This window comes from Salmo salar, chromosome 28 (genome assembly GCF_965601325.2).
Source record: "Salmo salar chromosome 28, fSalSal1, whole genome shotgun sequence".
Lineage (NCBI taxonomy): Eukaryota > Metazoa > Chordata > Actinopteri > Salmoniformes > Salmonidae > Salmo > Salmo salar.
The window spans coordinates 36,727,921-36,745,509 of NC_138318.1; the positions used below are offsets into that span (position 1 = coordinate 36,727,921).

The following is a 17,589-nucleotide window of genomic DNA, read 5'->3' on the forward strand; positions in this document are numbered from 1 at the left end:
GAGCTCGAACCTGCTTGCCTTGAATGCGTCGCACGCCACCAAGTCATCGGGGTTCATTCTGCTGACATTGAATGCTGCAGTACGGGGTCCATTTGTACCGATATCTCCGTTGCTACTTGTAGGCGGGGAGTATGACCAGAGAGACGTGATCTGATTGGCCAAAGTGGGGGAATGGCTTTGTGTGCGTGACAGATGTTTGTGTATACATGGTCAAAAACGCTTGATTCTCTTATGGGGCAGGATACGCATTGGTGATATTTTGGGAAAATTTGTTTTAGACAGGCTTGGTTAAAGTCACCCGCGACAATAAAGACTTATTCCGGATGCGAGGACTCTTTGCTGGCTAAATTGGTGTTTGCTTGTGGCGGTATGTACACAGCTGTGATAACACACGTGAATGCCCTCTGCATATAGTCGGGTGAACAGGAGCTCGCAATGTTTTCATCTTCGGCACACAAGGAGTTGTTTAATGAGGAAACATTGGCAACTCTTATCAGAAACCGACGTTCGATCCATTTGGAATATGGAGAACCCGTCTGGTTGAACAGCAGAGTCTAAATGTATTGTCCCAGTATCTGGGATTACATACATACATACATACATACATACATACATACATACATACATACATACAGATGGCTACACGTCAATGACAAGTTATTATAGACAGCAAATTATTAATAAACTAAACCCAGCTTGGCAAATTTATATGGATGAAGTATGCTTGAACGTTCTTTGCCAACCAAGCTTAATAACATAAGCCTATAAAAACATTGAGCAGTAAGGCTAAGTTATGGCTTGGTGGAATTAACCAGTTTACAAACTACACAAAGGGAAGAGTGAGTGAAGTTAAGAGCCTCTCCATTTGGATAGGAAGCAAGGTTACAGACAAAAGCAAACAGAGTGTGGGCCTCTAACTTGCACGTCATCCTTAAAAAAACAGGCATGTAGAAAAGGAAAGGCAACAAAGCTTTTGGTGACACCTACCTCTGAAGAAAAGTATTTCATGCAGACAGTAGTGTTTGACTTGAGCAGGAGCTCACCAGAGCAGGAGTACCAGCGCCATAAAAATATTCTACTGCTTGAGCTTCTGTTATTTTATAAAATATACTGTATGTTCAAAAGTATTGTGGAGCTCCTGCACCTAAATATAAACAGTACCAGCACCCAAAATGAGTACCCGAACCTATTTCAGTCCACGTCAAGCACTGCATGCAGAGAAAAATGCAAACCTCACGCCTTGATCACACCGATAGTGATTTGGCGCAAAATAGTACGCAGCATCATCTGGATACGTAAGCAGAAAGTTCAACATTCACCTTCTGCTGCCATTTCTGTCAAGCAGTCAACGAATTCGGTTTGACGGCAAAAATGTGATAAATCCAAAGTTTGCACCACACCGAACGCAATGCAACTGCTTCTGCAAAGTAAAAGCAGCGTTTCATTGGAAATGAATGTACTTCTGGTGTACCAAAATGCAATGACTGTCGGTGTGAACGAAGCATCAGTCATTACAGAAAACAATACAACTCCACATTCCTTCCTACTCTCTCTGCCATTAGGATACTCCATCGGAAGCGCTTTCCATTCCCTACAGTCCATTGAATGTCGCCTATGCAAATACCCATATTCACTAACAAGTGTTTGGTATAATGTTAATACCCCAGCGCTCCGCCCAAGTCTGTCTGGACATTCCTGAGGGGTTCTCTCCCCCACTCCCTGGACGGAGTACTGACTGAGGGGGGGGGCAAGCTACCCCCCCCCCCCCCCTCCTCCTCCTCCTCTCTCCCTCCCTCCCTCCCTGGACAGAGTACTGACTGAGGGGGGGCAAGCTACCCCCCCTCCTCTCTCCCTCCCCTCTCTCCCTCCCTGGACGGCGCACTGACTGAGGGGGGGCAAGCTACCCACTCTCTGGACGGAGTACTGACTGAGGGGGGGGGGGGGGGGGGGGGTGGAAGCTACCCCTCTCTCCCTCCCTGGACGGAGCACTGACTGAGGGGGGGCAAGCTACCCACTCTCTGGACGGAGTACTGACTGAGGGGGGGGGGGGGCAAGCTACCCCTCTCTCCCTCCCTGGACTGAGCACTGAATGAGGGGGGGCAAGCTACCCCTCTCTCCCCCCACACACACCCTCTGACTCCCAGATCCAAAAACATGACGCGGCATAATATTGTGAGAAGTATTTCTCACAATATTATGCATTCAGCAAGTATTGAAAATTGTTGTCATAAAACGCTGTGACCTAATTTCTCAATCTTTTGACATACCATGTGAAATGGAAAAGAAGAAATGTCATCATTACGTGGAAATGGCAAATAATGTTACCTATAAAAAAAAACTAAGTTAAAGTTAACTAGCTAACTAACGTTATATCACATCTCAGGAGTTGAGAATTAACGTTAACTAGGTTGTTACAACAAGCTAGCTTGCTTGCTAGTTAGTCTCATAGCTAGTTAAGTTAGTTTAGCTACTACAATATTGTTACAAAATTGCTCAACTGTCTCCTGCGGTCTAACAACAAAATCACAAGCCAGCTAACTAACTAGGTTTATAATAAAAAAAACGAACGTTACAGTCATCATTATTCAGCTAAATTACCTACAGACTCTGACTTCCAGAGGTCTTCAGATTTCCTACCTTCTTTTTTTATATATCTTCTGATGTAACTACACAACTTTTGGAGGCGGTTGAAGAAAATTCGGATTTTTGTTGTGGAATTTCCTTCAATCTGGCGATAAATATGCTGCTATTTCCGCAAATTCTCTTTCTCAGTCAATCCGTCTGGGAATCGTATTTATTTCAATTGAGTCGTGGCACTTTGAGCTGGCGAGACGCCGGACAACGGGCCAGTTTTATGCGCTGGGCTCATGTCCCACATAGGTATTCCACAAGAATCCTAATTGGCTAGAATGTACTCAATCATGTAACCAAAAATGTCACCGGTATTTTATTGTGGAATGTGCTTCTGGGATTTGTAGTTTAAAAACCAGTTAAATTGGCATGGTTTATGCAGTCAAAACTCGTTCTTAAAACTACAACATATGTGGCGGGTGGACCCAGTGGCGAGAATGTAGGAACCGTCACCACTAATTATATTCACGCCCCTTTGTGGACGCAACTGAAATCGAAAAATGTGAAGGTAGTTATGCACGTCTGTTTCAAGATCTCCGGAGGTGGAGAAATGCTCTGCGACAAAAGAATAGGATGGATAAATCTAAGTCAGATATTGAATACTATGAAGAATAGGAATATAAAACAGTCCTAAGTCTCTTTGAGTAGCCTATGTCTGATCAGATGAAGTCATTTTGAAGTGGTGAATAGAATAGAAAAACGTTATTTTCCCAAGAGGGACCCGGGTGTGTTGCCAATGATAATCCCCATCCCCGATTCCAGCAGTGGTGTAAATTATTTAAGTAAAAATACCTGAAAGTACTACTTAAGTAGTTTTTTGGGGGTATCTGTACTTTACTATTTATATTTTAGACAACTTTTACTTTTATTCAAATCAAATGTTATTGGTCACATACACATGGCTAGCAGATGTTAATGCGAATGTAGCGAAATGCTTGTGCTTCTAGTTCCTACAGTGCAGTAATATCTAACAAGTAATCTAACAATTCTCCAACAACTACCTAATACACACAAATCTAAAGGGGTGAATGAGAATATGTACAAAAAATATATGGATGAGCGATGGCCGAGCAGGATAAGCAAGGTGCAATAGATGGTATAAAATACATACAGTTGAAGTCAGAAGTTTTACATACACTGAGGTTGGAGTAAATAAAACTCGTTTTTCAACCACTCCACAAATTTCTTGTTAACAAACTTTAGTTTTGGCAAGTCGGTTAGGACATCTACTTTGTGCATGACAAGTCATTTTTCCAACAATTGTTTACAGACACATTATTTCACTTATAATTCACTGTATCACAATTCCAGTGGGTCAGAAGTTTACATACACTAAGTTGACTGTGCCTTTAAACAGCTTGGAAAATTCCAGAAAATTATGTCAATGCTTTAGAAGCTTCTGATAGGCTAATTGACATCATTTGAGTCAATTGGAGGTGTACCTGTGGATGTATTTCAAGGCCTACCTTAAAACTCAGTGCCTCTTTGCTTGACATTATGGGAAAATCAAAATAAATCAGCCAAGACCTCAGAAAAAAAATGTAGACCTCTACAAGTCTGGTTCATCCTTGGGAGCAATTTCCAAATGCCTGAATGTACCACGTTCATCTGTACAAACAATAGTACGCAAGTATAAACACCATGGGACCACGCAGCCATCACACCGCTCAGGAAGGAGACACGTTCTGTCTCTTAGAGATGAACGTACTTTGGTGCGAAAAGTGCAAATCAATCCCAGAACAACAGCAAAGGACCTTGTAAAGATGCTGGAGGAAACAGGTACAAAAGTATCTATATCCACAGTAAAACAAGTCTTAAATCGACATAACCTGAAAGGCCGCTCAGCAAGGAAGAAGCCACTGCTCCAAAACCGCCATAAAAAAGCCAGACTACGGTTTGCAACTGCACATGGGGACAAAGATCGTACTTTTTGAAGAAATGTCCTCTGGTCTGATGAAACAAAAGTAGCACCGTTTGGCCATAATGACCATCGTTATGTTTGGAGGAAAAAGAGGGAGGCTTGCAAGCCAAAGAACACCATCCCAACCGTGAAGCACAGGGGTGGCAGCATCATGTTGTGGGGGTGCTTTGCTGCAGGAGGGACTGGTGCACTTCACATAATAGATGGCATCATGAGAAGGAAAATTATGTGGATATATTGAAGCAACATCTCAAGACATCAGTCAGGAAGTTAAAGCTTGGTCGTAAATGGGTCTTCCAAATGGACAATGACCCCAAGCATACTTCCAAAGTTGTGGCAAAATGGCTTAAGGACAACAAAGGCAAGGTATTGGAGTGGCTATCACAAAGCCCTCACCTCAATCCCATAGAAAATTTGTGGGCAGAACTGAAAAAGTGTGTGTGTGTGTGTAAGGAGGCCTACAAACCTGACTCAGTTACACCAGCTCTGTCAGGAGGAATGGGCCAAAATTCACCCAACTTATTGTGGGAAGCTTGTGGAAGGCTACCCGAAACATTTGACCCAAGTTAAACAATTTAAAGGCAATGCTACCAAATACTAATTGAGTGTATGTAAACTTCTGACCCACTGGGAATGTGATGAAAGAAATTAAAGCTGAAATAAATAATTCTCTCTACTATTATTCTGACATTTCACATTCTTAAAATAAAGTGGTGATCCTAACTGACCTAAGACAGGGAATTTTCACTAGGATTAAATGTCAGGAATTGTGAAAAACTAAGTTTAAATGTATTTGGCTAAGGTGTATGTAAACCTCCGACTTCAACAACATGATATGAGTAATGTAAGATATGTAAATATTATTAAAGTGGCATTGTTTAAAGTGACTAGTGATCCATTTATTAAAGTGGCCAGTTATTGAGTCTCAGTGTAGGCAGCAGCCTCTCTGAGTTAGTGATTGCTGTTTAACAGTCTGATGGCCTTGAGATAGAAGCTGCTTTTCAGTCTCTTGGTCCCAGCTTTGATGCACCTGTACTGACCTCGCCTTCTGGATGGTAGCAGTGTGAACAGGCAGTGGCTCGGGTGGTTGTTGTCCTTGATGATCTTTTCGGCCTTCCTGTGACATCGAGTGCTGTAGGTGTCATGGAGGGCAGGTAGTTTGCCCCCGGTGATGCGTTGTGCAGACCGCACCATCCTCTGGAGAGCCTAGCGGTTGAGGGCGGTGCAGTTGCCGTACCAGGCGGTGATACAGCCCGACAGGATGCTCTCTATTGTGCATCTGTAAAAGTTTCTCAGGGTTTTGGGTGACAAGTCAAATTTCTTCAGCCTCCTGAGGTTGAAGAGACACTGTTGCACCTTCTTCACCACACTGTCTGTGTGGGGGGACCATTTCAGTTTGTCTGTGATGTGTACGCCCAGGAACTTAAAGCTTTCCACCTTCTCCACTGCTGTCCCTTCGATCTGGATAGGGGGGTGCTCCCTCTGCTGTTTCCTGAAGTCCACAATCGTCTTCTTTGTTTTGTTGACATTGAGTGAGAGGTTGTTTTCCTGACACCACACTCCTATTGCCCTCACCTCCTCCCTGTAGGCTGTCTCGTCGTTGTTGGTAGTCAAGCCCACTACTGTTGTGTTGTCTGCAAACTTGATGATTGAGTTGGAGGCGTGCACGGCCACATAGTCGTGGGTGAACAGGGAGTACAGGAGGGGGCTGAGCACGCACCCATGTGGGGCCCCAGTGTTGAGGGTCAGCAAAGTGGAGATGTTGTTCCTTCACCACCTGGGGGCGGTGCGTCAGAAATTCCAGGACCCAATTGCACAGGGCGGGGTTGAGACCCAGGGTCTCCAGCTTGATGATGAGCTTGGAGGGTACTATGGTGTTGAATGCTGAGCTTTAGTCAATAAAAAGCATTCTTACATAGGTATTCCTCTTGTCCAGATGGGATAATGATGTGTGCAGTGTGATGGCAATTGCATCCTCTGTGGACCTGTTGGGGCGGAATGCAAACTGAGGTGGGTCTAGGGTGGCCGATAAGGTGGAGGTGATATGATCCTTAGACAGTCTCTCATAGCACTTCATGATGACATAAGTGAGTGCTACGGGGCGGTAGTCATTTAGTTCAGTTATCTTTGCCTTCTTGTGCACAGGAACAATGGTGGCCATCTTGACACATGCGGAGACAGCAGACTGGGATAGGGAGCGATTGAATGTCTGTAAACACACCAGCCTGCTGGTCTGCGCGTGCTCCGAGGACGCGGCCAGGGATGCCGTCTGGGCCAGGAGCCTTGCGAGTGTTAACTCGTTTAAATGTTTTACTCACGTCGGCCACAGAGAGGGTGGGGCGCAGTGCTTGTTAGTGAACCGCGACGGTGGCACTGTATTATCCTCAAAGCGGTCAAAGAAGCTGTTTAGTTTGTCTTGAAGCGTGACGTCGGTGTCCGTGGCGTGGCTGGTTTTCTTTTTGTAGTCTGTGATTTCCTGTAGACCCTGCCACATACGTCTCGTGTCTGAGCCTTTGAATTGCGACTCAACTTTGTCCCTGTACTCTTATCAAGGGAACATCCCTGGTCGTCCCTACTGCCTCTGATCTGGAGGACTCACTAAACATAAATGCTTCGTTTGTAAATTACATCTGAGTGTTAGTGTGCCCCTGGCTATCAATATCATTTAAACAATTTTAAATCATGCCATCTGATTTGCCTAATATAAGGAATGTGAAATTATTTATACTATTAGTTTTACTTTCAATACTTAAGTATATTTTAGCAATTACATTTACTTTTGATACTTAAATATATTTAAAACCTAATACTTCTAGACTTTCACTAAAGTTGTATTTTACTGTGTGACTTTCACTTGAGTGGTTTTCTAATAAGGTATCTTTACTTTTACTCAAGAATGACAATTGTGTACTTTTTCCACCACTGGTTTCCAGGCAACCATCTGAATAAGAACTGAAAACCTTGACAACTTGTCTTTCATCTGTCATGCTGAGGTAGAGAAATTAGAGCTGCCTGGCAAAAAAAAAAGAAAAAAAAAGACTTGGAGCATTGATGCCACTGCAGATCAGTCAAGCAGACTAAGGCTACACAAGAAGGGACCATCAATCAATCAAATGTATTTAATAAAGGTGTTGTCACAAAGTGTTTTACAGATACCCAGCTTAAAACCCAAAAGAGCAAGCAACACAGAGGCAAAAGCACGTGCTGCTTTGTCAACAGGGGTCCGGGACATGCTAGCACGACCGGTGAAATCAAGTCAGGTGTCTGGGACATGCTAGCACGACCGGTGAAATCAAGTCAGGTGTCTGGGACATGCTAGCGCGACCGGTGAAATCAGGTCAGGGTCTGGGACATGCTAGCGCGACCGGTGAGATTAGGTCAGGGGTCCGGGACATGCTGGCGCGACCAGTGAGATTAGGTCAGGGGTCCGGGACATGCTGGCGCGACCAGTGAGATTAGGTCAGGGTCTGGGACATGCTGGCGTGACCGGTCCCAGACCCTGACCCTCCCTGAAGTGCGGCCCCAGCCGCAGGACACCGATCAGAGGGACGATCCCGGGGACCAGGCCGATCGCTTCTGCTGAGGTGCGGGAGCCTGACGAGCCGGCTGAGGTGCGGGAGCCTGACGAGCCGGTTCAGGCACTGGAGCCTGACTATTCAACCGAGTCTTGTGAACCTGTCAAGCTAGCTGAGGCATGGGAGCCTGACGAGCTAGCTGAGGCATCCTCGGTAGCCTTGGCCACAGATGCTTGACGGGCCAACCGAGTCTTGTAAGCCCGACGAGCCGGCTGAGGCATGGAAGCCCAACGAGCCGGCTGTGGCATGGAAGCCCAACGAGCCGGCTGAGGCATGGAAGCCCAACGAGCCGGCTGAGGCATCCCTGGTAGCAAAACCCAGTTGTCACCTACAAAACAAAAAACAACTCCATGATGCTCCCCTTTGGTGAGGCGTTATTCTGTAACATGTACGCTGGGAGTTGGGAAGCAAGTTCAGGGAGCATAATGATGGTGGCAGGAGTGCGCAATGCTGGGGAGCCTGGTGCCCTCAAGCGCCAGGGGGGAAGAGCGGGAGCAGGGCACCCTCGAGCGCCGGGGGGGAAGAGTGGGAGCAGGGAGCCTGGTGCCCTCGAGCGCCAGGGGGGAAGAGTGGGAGCAGGGCGCCCTCGAGCGCCAGGGGGGAAGAGTGGGAGCAGGGCGCCCTCGAGCGCCAGGGGGGAAGAGTGGGAGCAGGGCGCCTGGTCCCCTCGAGCGCCAGGGGGGAAGAGTGGGAGCAGGGAGCCTGGTCCCCTCGAGCGCCAGGGGGGAAGAGTGGGAGCAGGGCGCCTGGTCCCCTCGAGCGCCAGGGGGGGAAGAGCGGGAGCAGGGAGCCTGGTGCCCTCGAGCGCCAGGGGGGGGAAGAGTGGGAGCAGGGAGCCTGGTGCCCTCGAGCGCCAGGGGGGGAAGAGTGGGAGCAGGGCGCCTGGTCCCCTCGAGCGCCAGGGGGGGAAGAGCGGGAGCAGGGAGCCTGGTGCCCTCGAGCGCCAGGGGGGGAAGAGTGGGAGCAGGGCGCCTGGTCCCCTCAAGCGCCAGGGGGGGAAGAGCGGGAGCAGGGAGCCTGGTGCCCTCGAGCGCCAGGGGGGGAAGAGTGGGAGCAGGGCGCCTGGTGCCCTCGAGCGCCAGGGGGGGAAGAGCGGTAGCAGGGAGCCTGGTGCCCTCGAGCGCCAGGGGGGAAGAGTGGGAGCAGGCGTGACACTTTCTTGGGGACCTGAATATTGACTGGTTTTCATCAAGCTGCCCGCTCAAGAAGAAGCTTCTCACTCTAACCACTGCCTGTAATCTGGTTCAGGTTATTAATCAACCTACCAGGGTGTTTACAAAGACTACAGGAAAAAGATCATCCACATGTATTGATCACATTTTTACTAATACTGTAGAACTTTGTTCTAAAGCTGTATCTGTACAGATTGGATGCAGTGATCACAGTATGGTGGCTATATCCAGGAAAGCCAAAGTTCTAAAAGCTGAGCCTAAAATACTGTATAAGAGATTATACAAAAGATTTGACTCTTATGTGAATGACGATACAAATATTTGTTGGTCTGATGTGATTAATAAGGATCATCCAGATGCTGCACTTGATGAATTTATGAAATTGCTTCTTCCATTTATTGATAAACAAACATGCAACGGTTAAGAAACTGACCGTTAGAACTGTTAACCCATTTAAACCCTGAATTTTTTCCAGACATGAAAATGTCCAAATCATTTGTCATTAAATAGTACCCGCAAAACACCAGTCTTAACGTCAACAGTGAAGAGGTGACTCCGGGATGTTGGCCTTCTAGGCAGAGTTCCTCTGTCCAGTGTCTGTGTTCTTTTGCCCATCTTAATATTTTATTTTTATTGGCCAGTCTGAGATATGGCTTTTTCTTTCCAACTCTGGCTAGAAGGCCAGCATCCCAGAGTCGCCTCTTCACTGCTGACGTTGAGACTGGTGTTTTGCGGGTACTATTTAATGAAGCTGCCAGTTGAGGACTTGTGAGGCGTCTGTTTCTCAAACTAGACAGTCTAATGTACTTGTCCTCTTGCTCAGTTGTGCACCGGGGCCTCCCACTGCTCTTTCTATTCTGGTTAGGGCCAGTTTGTGCTGTTCTGTGAAGGGAGTAGTACACAGCGTTGTACGAGATCTTCAGTTTCTTGGCAATTTCTCGCATGGAATAGCCTTCATTTCTCAGAACAAGAATAGACTGACGAGTTTCAGAAGAAAGTTCTTTGTTTCTAGCCATTTTGAGCCTGTAATCGAACCTACAAATGCTGATGCTCCAGATACTCAACTAGTCTAAAGTTGGCCAGTTTTATTGCTTCTTTACAGTTTTTTTTCTGATTGCTGAGGCACTATCTTTGAAACTATAGGCTATTTTTGCAAAACTCTACACACTAACCACAAAACCTTACAGCAAACCAGCAAAACATTATACAGCTCTTGCAAAAGCAAACAATTCTTGCAAAATTCTTATTTTTTTTTGGGGGGGGGGGTCAATACAGAACACACAAACCATAATTTGAATAAGCACACGAAGCACAACTAGGCACTGTTAGTATAAATGAAAAACACTTGTGGCTTTTTCTGTGTGCAGGGCATAGCAGTTTGCAATAAAGTATAGTCATACATGTTGTAAACACACATACAAACAGGTATCCAAATGTGTAAAGTATGGATGTGTATTCCCAAACATAACACACTATCAAGACAAATAAGGGGAATTATTTGTATTTTTCTCAAAATGTTCTAACACTCCTCGAACAACAAAAGCGCAGTAGAAAAAAAAAAAAAAACATTTGTGCTAGAAAAAAAAAGAACAGAAAAAAATGTGGCTACATCTCGCCTTCTTTGTGGGTCTGGCCATAAGACTTCACCCACATCACATGTGATGTTGTCTTGAGCTAGGCAGCGTGGGAAGTATCGCCTGGAGTGCTGTATCCAGGCCTGGCATGACCCCTGATCCATGTCTCCACAAGCCTCTTCCATTGCCTGTAGAAGGGGTATGCGATGGTGGGGCTGGCGATCATACACCTTCCAACACCATGCAGAGAAGAATTCTTCAATAGGATTCAAGAACGGAGATTATGGGGGGAGATTGAGTGTGATAAGAAGTGGGTGACCTGTGAACCAATTGCGGACCACACCAGCCCGGTGGAAACTAACATTGTCCCAGATGATAACGTACCTGGGCTGCTCTGGCCCCTGGTCATTAGGGATTAGTCTGTTGTGGAGGGTGTCCAGAAATGTGATACTGTGTGCAGTGGCTGTATGGGCCTAGGATTGCATGATGGTGAAGGACGCCGTTTTGACTAATAACTGCACACATTGTTATGTTGCCACCACGTTGTCCCGGGACGTTGATGATGGCACGGTGTCCGATGATATTTCTGCCGCGGCCCCTTGTTTTTGCAAGGTTGAAACCTGCCTCGTCCACATATATTAGCTCATGATGCACTGCATCTGCTTCTAGCTCCATGACTCTCTGAAAGAGACAAGACAAAATAACGTAGCACAGTAGGAAAAGACAGGGATCAGTCAATATGATGTAGCACCAAACACTTCCAGGTCCAGTACCAATGATAGGATAGTATAACTTACCTGCACATATTCATATCTCAGTTGTTTTACACGGTCTTTCATTCGAAAGGGACTCTGTACAGCTGCTTCATCGTAATTCTATTGCGTTTCAGTAGACGAGACAGTGCAGAGAGACTCACTCTGTTGACGTTTTGGAATATGGTGTTATCTGCCATTATGCGGTCCTGCAGTTCTCTGAGTCTGATGCAGTTATTTGCATTGACCATATTTACAATGTGGGTCTCCTGCTCTGGGGTGAACAGTTGACCTCTTCCACCAGATACTGGATTTCTTGCAGTTCTATAAAAACATTTCAAATTGTTTTAGTGATAGATCCTTCTCATTATGAAAGTACAGTACATATTATTGTACCAGTAAGACTACAGCACTTAGTTACTTACCGGTTCTCATTTCGAAATATCCGGATTATACCTGCAACAGTACAGCGGCTCAGATTTGGTTGAACCCGTTGCCCAGCCTCCCTCATTCTCATCCCATGGTTGACAGCATGGTCAACCACAGTCACTCTGATTTCGTCAGTTATTGTGTTCCTGACTCCTCTTCCTCGTCCTCTCCTTCTCCTCCACCTCTTACTTTTTCACCTCCTCGTCCTCCTCCTCCTCTTTAAGTTCTCACTCCTCTTACTCTCTGTCCAATATTGCCCTCCATTGTTGTCCAAACCAAATGTTTACCTGTGGCCTATTTATAGTGCTCAAGCTGTTGTTTGTAAGTGAACTCATTATCTAAAAGTGTTTTCACATGTGTCAATGTGGAAAGGCAATTGGTGAAATAGTGTAGCAACGTAGAGACCAACGTTCACAGTTTTGCTACAAGTGTGTTATTAAATTGCAAACTGAGTGTAAAGCAGTGAGTTGTGTTTGTAATTTTAAGTCACACTTTTTGCAAAACTGTAAACTGAGTGTAAAGCAGAGAAGGTGCATTCAGTTTGGCACACTTGGTAAATGCATTGGCTATAAGTCTTAATGGTTTCAGAGATAGTGCTTCAAGAATCACTGTTAGTGTTTAAGCATTCAGAAAAAAACTAATCAGGACAACAGTTTTCAGCTGTGCTAACATAATTGCAAAAGGGTTTTCTAATGATCAATTAGCCTTTTAGAATGATAAACTTGGATTAGCTAACACAACGTGCCATTGGAACACAGGAGTGATGGTTGCCTGATAATGGACCTCTGTACGCCTACGTAGATATTCCATTCAAAATCAGCCGTTTCCAGCTACAATAGTCATTTACAAAAGTAACAATGTCTGCACTGTATTTCTGATCAATTTGATGTTATTTTAATGGTATGGTAGTATATATGGTAGTAGTATATAGTATATATACACACACACACATGGTAGTATATATATATACACATATAAATAAATATATATAAATAAATAAAATATATCATAGAGGTAAGGCTCCAGAACCAAGTGCACAATTAGTTTGTAAATCACTATTTTGAACTATGATCAGTCAGACCTACTGTCATACAGTACGTCTTGAATCAATCTTTTCCAAAAAACATTTCAGTCATTTTGATTGTCTTTTTCGTCTACTTTTCTTTTCTTCCTAGAGTCCGTTGTACTGCTTCTCCTCACCCTTTATCGACTTTTCTATTTGTCTTTTATTGGCTTTTTCAGCCCCTCTTATCTCCTTTTCTACTGTCCATTGTATATCTTGAAGCACTCAATGTGCAGTGGCGCTTTGCATTTCTCACATGCGTAGGTAGTGCGTTTGTCACAATGATGACATCTCTGGAACCGGTGCATTGTGTTGATTGGCCAGTGAGAAGCTTTGTCATATGTTGCCTGATCTTCAACAGTAGCAGCCAGTAGAAATCTCCTTCCGTGGCTCAGTGGTTTCGTGCCAAACTTTTGCATAAGAGACTGTGCCACTAACCGTGAGAAGGTGAGCAGGTCGATTGGTCCCTCACATAACGTCTCTGTACAATAAATGGCTGTTTACGAGTGCACTGTTGCAAGACAAAGATGGGCCACCACCACTTCTTAGACCTGATGGAGATATGGTATCTTGAAACCTGGAAGGTCGTGAAGGTCAACACCACCCATGTGCTCATTGTTTCGGTTGATGCATTTTGGTTGTGGGACTTTGTCACAGACACGTTGCTACTTGTTCCATCTCTAGCCAGCGGTCTCAATGTAATTGTCCTCCATGTTTGTTGCCACTGTGACAATGTTATTGTCTTTCCAATGGACCAGCAACTTGTCTCCTTGGGTCAGAACCTCAAGAGGTTCCCAGGGGTAACTCAATGAATCTTTCTGTTGGTTGAATGGGACATCAAAACTGACGATTTTGCCTTGTCGTTCCAGACTTCCCATATACTCTTTTTTTGTCATTACATCGACGGAGTGCAAGCTAAGTGAAGAGGTTGTCATGAAGGAACTTGCAACCTTGAGGCACCTGAGATTGCTCTGCAAGACCGGGAACAACACTGGGTCCCTGACACAACCCAGTCTTAGGGAGGAGAGTGTGGGATCCACCATATAGCTCCATGTGATACATGTAACCACTGGGTGAGGCAAGGCTCCATAGCTTGTAACCAAACAGGATGGTTTACCTCTTATGAATTGCTTACATCCATGTCAGCCATAGTATCAGATCATGCTCTCATCCACTGACAGCCATTCCTGAAATGGCATGACTTTGTATGACCGATTGAGCTGGGAGAAAATGGACCTAATCTTTAAAAAAACGGGTCGTCAGTGATCTTTGTATTGTCAACCACATGAACTGAGGCCGTTATTTTATCAAAGCGATTTCTCCACATTTGCATCTGAAATGCTTTCATTGTGTACATCGCTGTCAAGTGACCAGTACATGTGTCTTCTTGGAACAGAGCTGTACCCAGATGGGATTAAGGATCCCATAGAATATAAGGAGCTCATCCATACTCAGATACAGTTGCTTGTCCTTGGTCTGGGTGGAGCAGAGGTTGGACATTTCAATGGTAATCTCTATTAGGGTGGTTGGATACAATTAGTAAGAAAACATACAATGGGTTGGGCCAGCTTTGTTTGACACATTCCGCAGCATTTGGACTGAGAAACGATGTGTTTTGGAATCGCAGCGGTGGCAGGACATCATCACTGATAACATTGTTCCTGTCATGATCTGTTTGCATAGGTTCAGCATATGCATTCAACAGCCTGGCTGGCAAATGGCCTGTCTCCCCCTCATAGTCCATATCTGACCCATCGCTATCACAAATCACTGAGGACAGCATCTTTCTCATTTTGAGGGATAACTGCAATGTTGCATGCCTTGTCTGGACGGTCACCTAGATCCAACATATCCAGAACTTGACTCAAAGTGAAACTAAAAGAAAGAACAGAGTAGAAAGTTAGGTAGAACAAGAACTATGTGTATAACTAGATGCACTGTGTTAATCCCGTCGGTCACTATTGTTGCGGTCAACATGTTTACTCATTCTATGACCACACTGAACAAAGTTGAGTAATTGCAAATGCATATATCAATACTAGACACCTTAAAGATGATGTGTACCAAAAATCTTTGTCCTATCTTTATGTTAACATACTTTTCTAACCTTTTGTTTGGGAGCTTTGATGAAGCCATCCCCTTCTCATGTGGCAACCAGGAAGTAAACATCTCTGGTCATGTGACAATTTACACTAAACATGTGACACTGCACATATTTTATTGAGGCCCTTTATTTTTTCAATATTTTCTGGAAATGCATTGATACGTCATTCAGTAAAAAAAAATTGTGTTTTTCCTATTTTGTTGCATTACAACCTGTAATTGACATTTATTTTTATATGGATTTCATGTAATGGACACACACAAAATAGTCCAAATTGGTGAAGTGAAATTAAAAAAATTACTTGTTTCGAAAAATTCTAAAACATTCAAAACTGAAAAGTGGTGCGTGCATATGTATTCACCCCCTTTGTTATGAAGCCCCTAAATAAGATCTGGTGCAACCAATTACCTTCAGAATCACAATTTGTTAAATAAAGTTCACCTGTTTGCAATCTAAGTGTCACATGATCTCAGTATATATACACCTGTTCTGAAAGGCCCCAGAGTCTGCAACACCACTAAGCAAGGGGCACCACCAAGCAAGCGGCACCATGAAGACCAAGGAGCTCGCCAAACAGGTCAGGGACAAAGTTCTGGAGAAGTACAGTTCAGGGTTGTGTTATAAAAAAAATATCCCAAACTTTGAACATCCCACAGAGCACCATTAAATCCAATAATAAAAAATGGAAAGAATATGGCACCACAACAAACCTGCCAAGAGAGGGCCGCCCACCAAAACTCATGGACCAGGCAAGAGAGGCAACAATGAGACCAAAGATAACCCTTAAGGAGCTGCAAAGCTCCACAGTGGAGATTGGAGTATCTGTCCATAGGATCACTAAGCCGTACACTCCACAGAGCCGGGCTTTACGGAAGAGTGGCAAGAAAAATTGCTTAAAGAGAAAAATAAGCAAACATGTTTGGTGTTTGCCAAAAGGCATGTGGGAGACTCCCCAAACATAATGGAAGAAGGTACTCTGGTCAGATGAGACTAAAATTGAGCTTTTTGGCCATCAAGGAAAACACTGTCTGGCGCAAACCCAACACCTCTCATCACCCCGGAAAATACCATCCCCACAGTGAAGCATGGTGGTGGCAGCATCAAGCTGTGGGGATGTTTTTCCATCAGCAGGGACTGGTAAACTGGTCAGAATTTTAGGAATGATGGATGGTGCTAAATACAGGGAAATTCTTGAGGGAAATCTGTTTCAGTCTTCCAGAGATTTGAGACTGGGACGGAGGTTCACCTTCCAGCAGGACAATGACCCTAAGCATACTGCTAAAGCAACACTTAAGTGGTTTAAGGGGAAACATTTAAATGTCTTGGAACGGCCTAGTCAAAGCCCAGACCTCAATCCAATTGAGAATCTGTGGTATGACTTAAAGATTGCTGTACACCAGCAGAACCAATTTAAAGGAGCTGGAGCCGTTTTTCCTTGAAGAATAGGCAAAAATCCCAATGGCTAGATGTGCCAAGCTTATAGAGACATACCCCAAGAGACTTGCAGCTATAATTGCTACCAAAAGTCTCTCTACAAAGTATCGACTTTGGGGAGTGAATAGTTATGCACACTCAAGATCTGTTTTTTGTGTTATTTCTTGTTTGTTTCACAAAAAAATTGCATCTTCAAAGTGGTAGGCATGTTGTGTAAATCAAATGATACAACCACCCACAAAAATCGATTTTAATTCCAGGTTGTAAGGCAACAAAATAGGAAAAATGCCAAGGGGGGTGAATACTTTCGCAAGCCACTGTATCCGATGCACTACTGGAGTCTTGACATCTTCAAGTTCAACCCAGCAACTTTCAGGAGATCCTGAAACACTTTATTTCTCTCCTGGGCCTGTACTGATGAAGCGTCCCGAAGTCTACATTAGTGGCTGACCCTGGCCGTAACCCATTCTCAGAGGGTGTCTCAGGGAGAGTTGGGATATGCAAAAAACACATTTCCAATTCACACATATGTATAATACATACATGAAACAGGACAAATAAGCACCTACCTAACTATTTATTTTATTATAGTGTTCTACTCTACAGTGAGGGAAAAAAGTATTTGATCCCCTGCTGATTTTGTACATTTGCCCACTGACAAAGAAATGATCAGTCTATAATTTTAGTGGTAGGTTTATTTCAATAGTGAGACACAGAATAACAACAAAAAAATCCAGAAAAACGCATGTCAAAAATGTTATAAATTGATTTGCATTTTAATGAGGGAAATAAGTATTTGACCCCCTCTCAATCAGAAAGATTTCTGGCTCCTAGGTGTCTTTTATACAGGTAACGAGCTGAGATTAGGAGCACACTCTTAAAGGGAGTGCTCCTAATCTCACCTTGTTACCTGTATAAAAGACACCTGTCCACA

General features: G+C 44.4%; 1 protein-coding gene and 1 long non-coding RNA gene across 7 annotated transcripts in view; both read right to left on the reverse strand.

The window, feature by feature from the left end:
- The window catches only part of LOC106589909 (ribosome-binding protein 1), a 36,537-nt gene extending 33,635 nt beyond the window's left edge, over positions 1 to 2,902 (reverse strand). For 3 of the 6 annotated variants that reach the window (XM_082970587.1, XM_082970583.1, XM_082970588.1), the window contains exon 1: positions 2,638 to 2,902. The gene's annotated coding sequence lies outside the window, so the exon portion shown is untranslated. Of the gene's footprint in view, positions 1 to 987; positions 1,585 to 2,598 lie in introns of those variants that run through there. The other 3 variants (XM_082970584.1, XM_082970586.1, XM_082970585.1) reach the window with 3 other exon arrangements.
- Positions 2,903 to 7,648: 4,746 nt separating this feature from the next.
- Positions 7,649 to 17,291, reverse strand: LOC145865645 (uncharacterized). Its single transcript, XR_014383052.1, has 2 exons — positions 11,671 to 17,291; positions 7,649 to 11,554 (listed from the first exon to the last, which is right to left on the reverse strand). It is a non-coding gene; the product is annotated as an uncharacterized LOC145865645 (long non-coding RNA).
- Between the last annotated feature and the right edge of the window lie 298 nt (positions 17,292 to 17,589).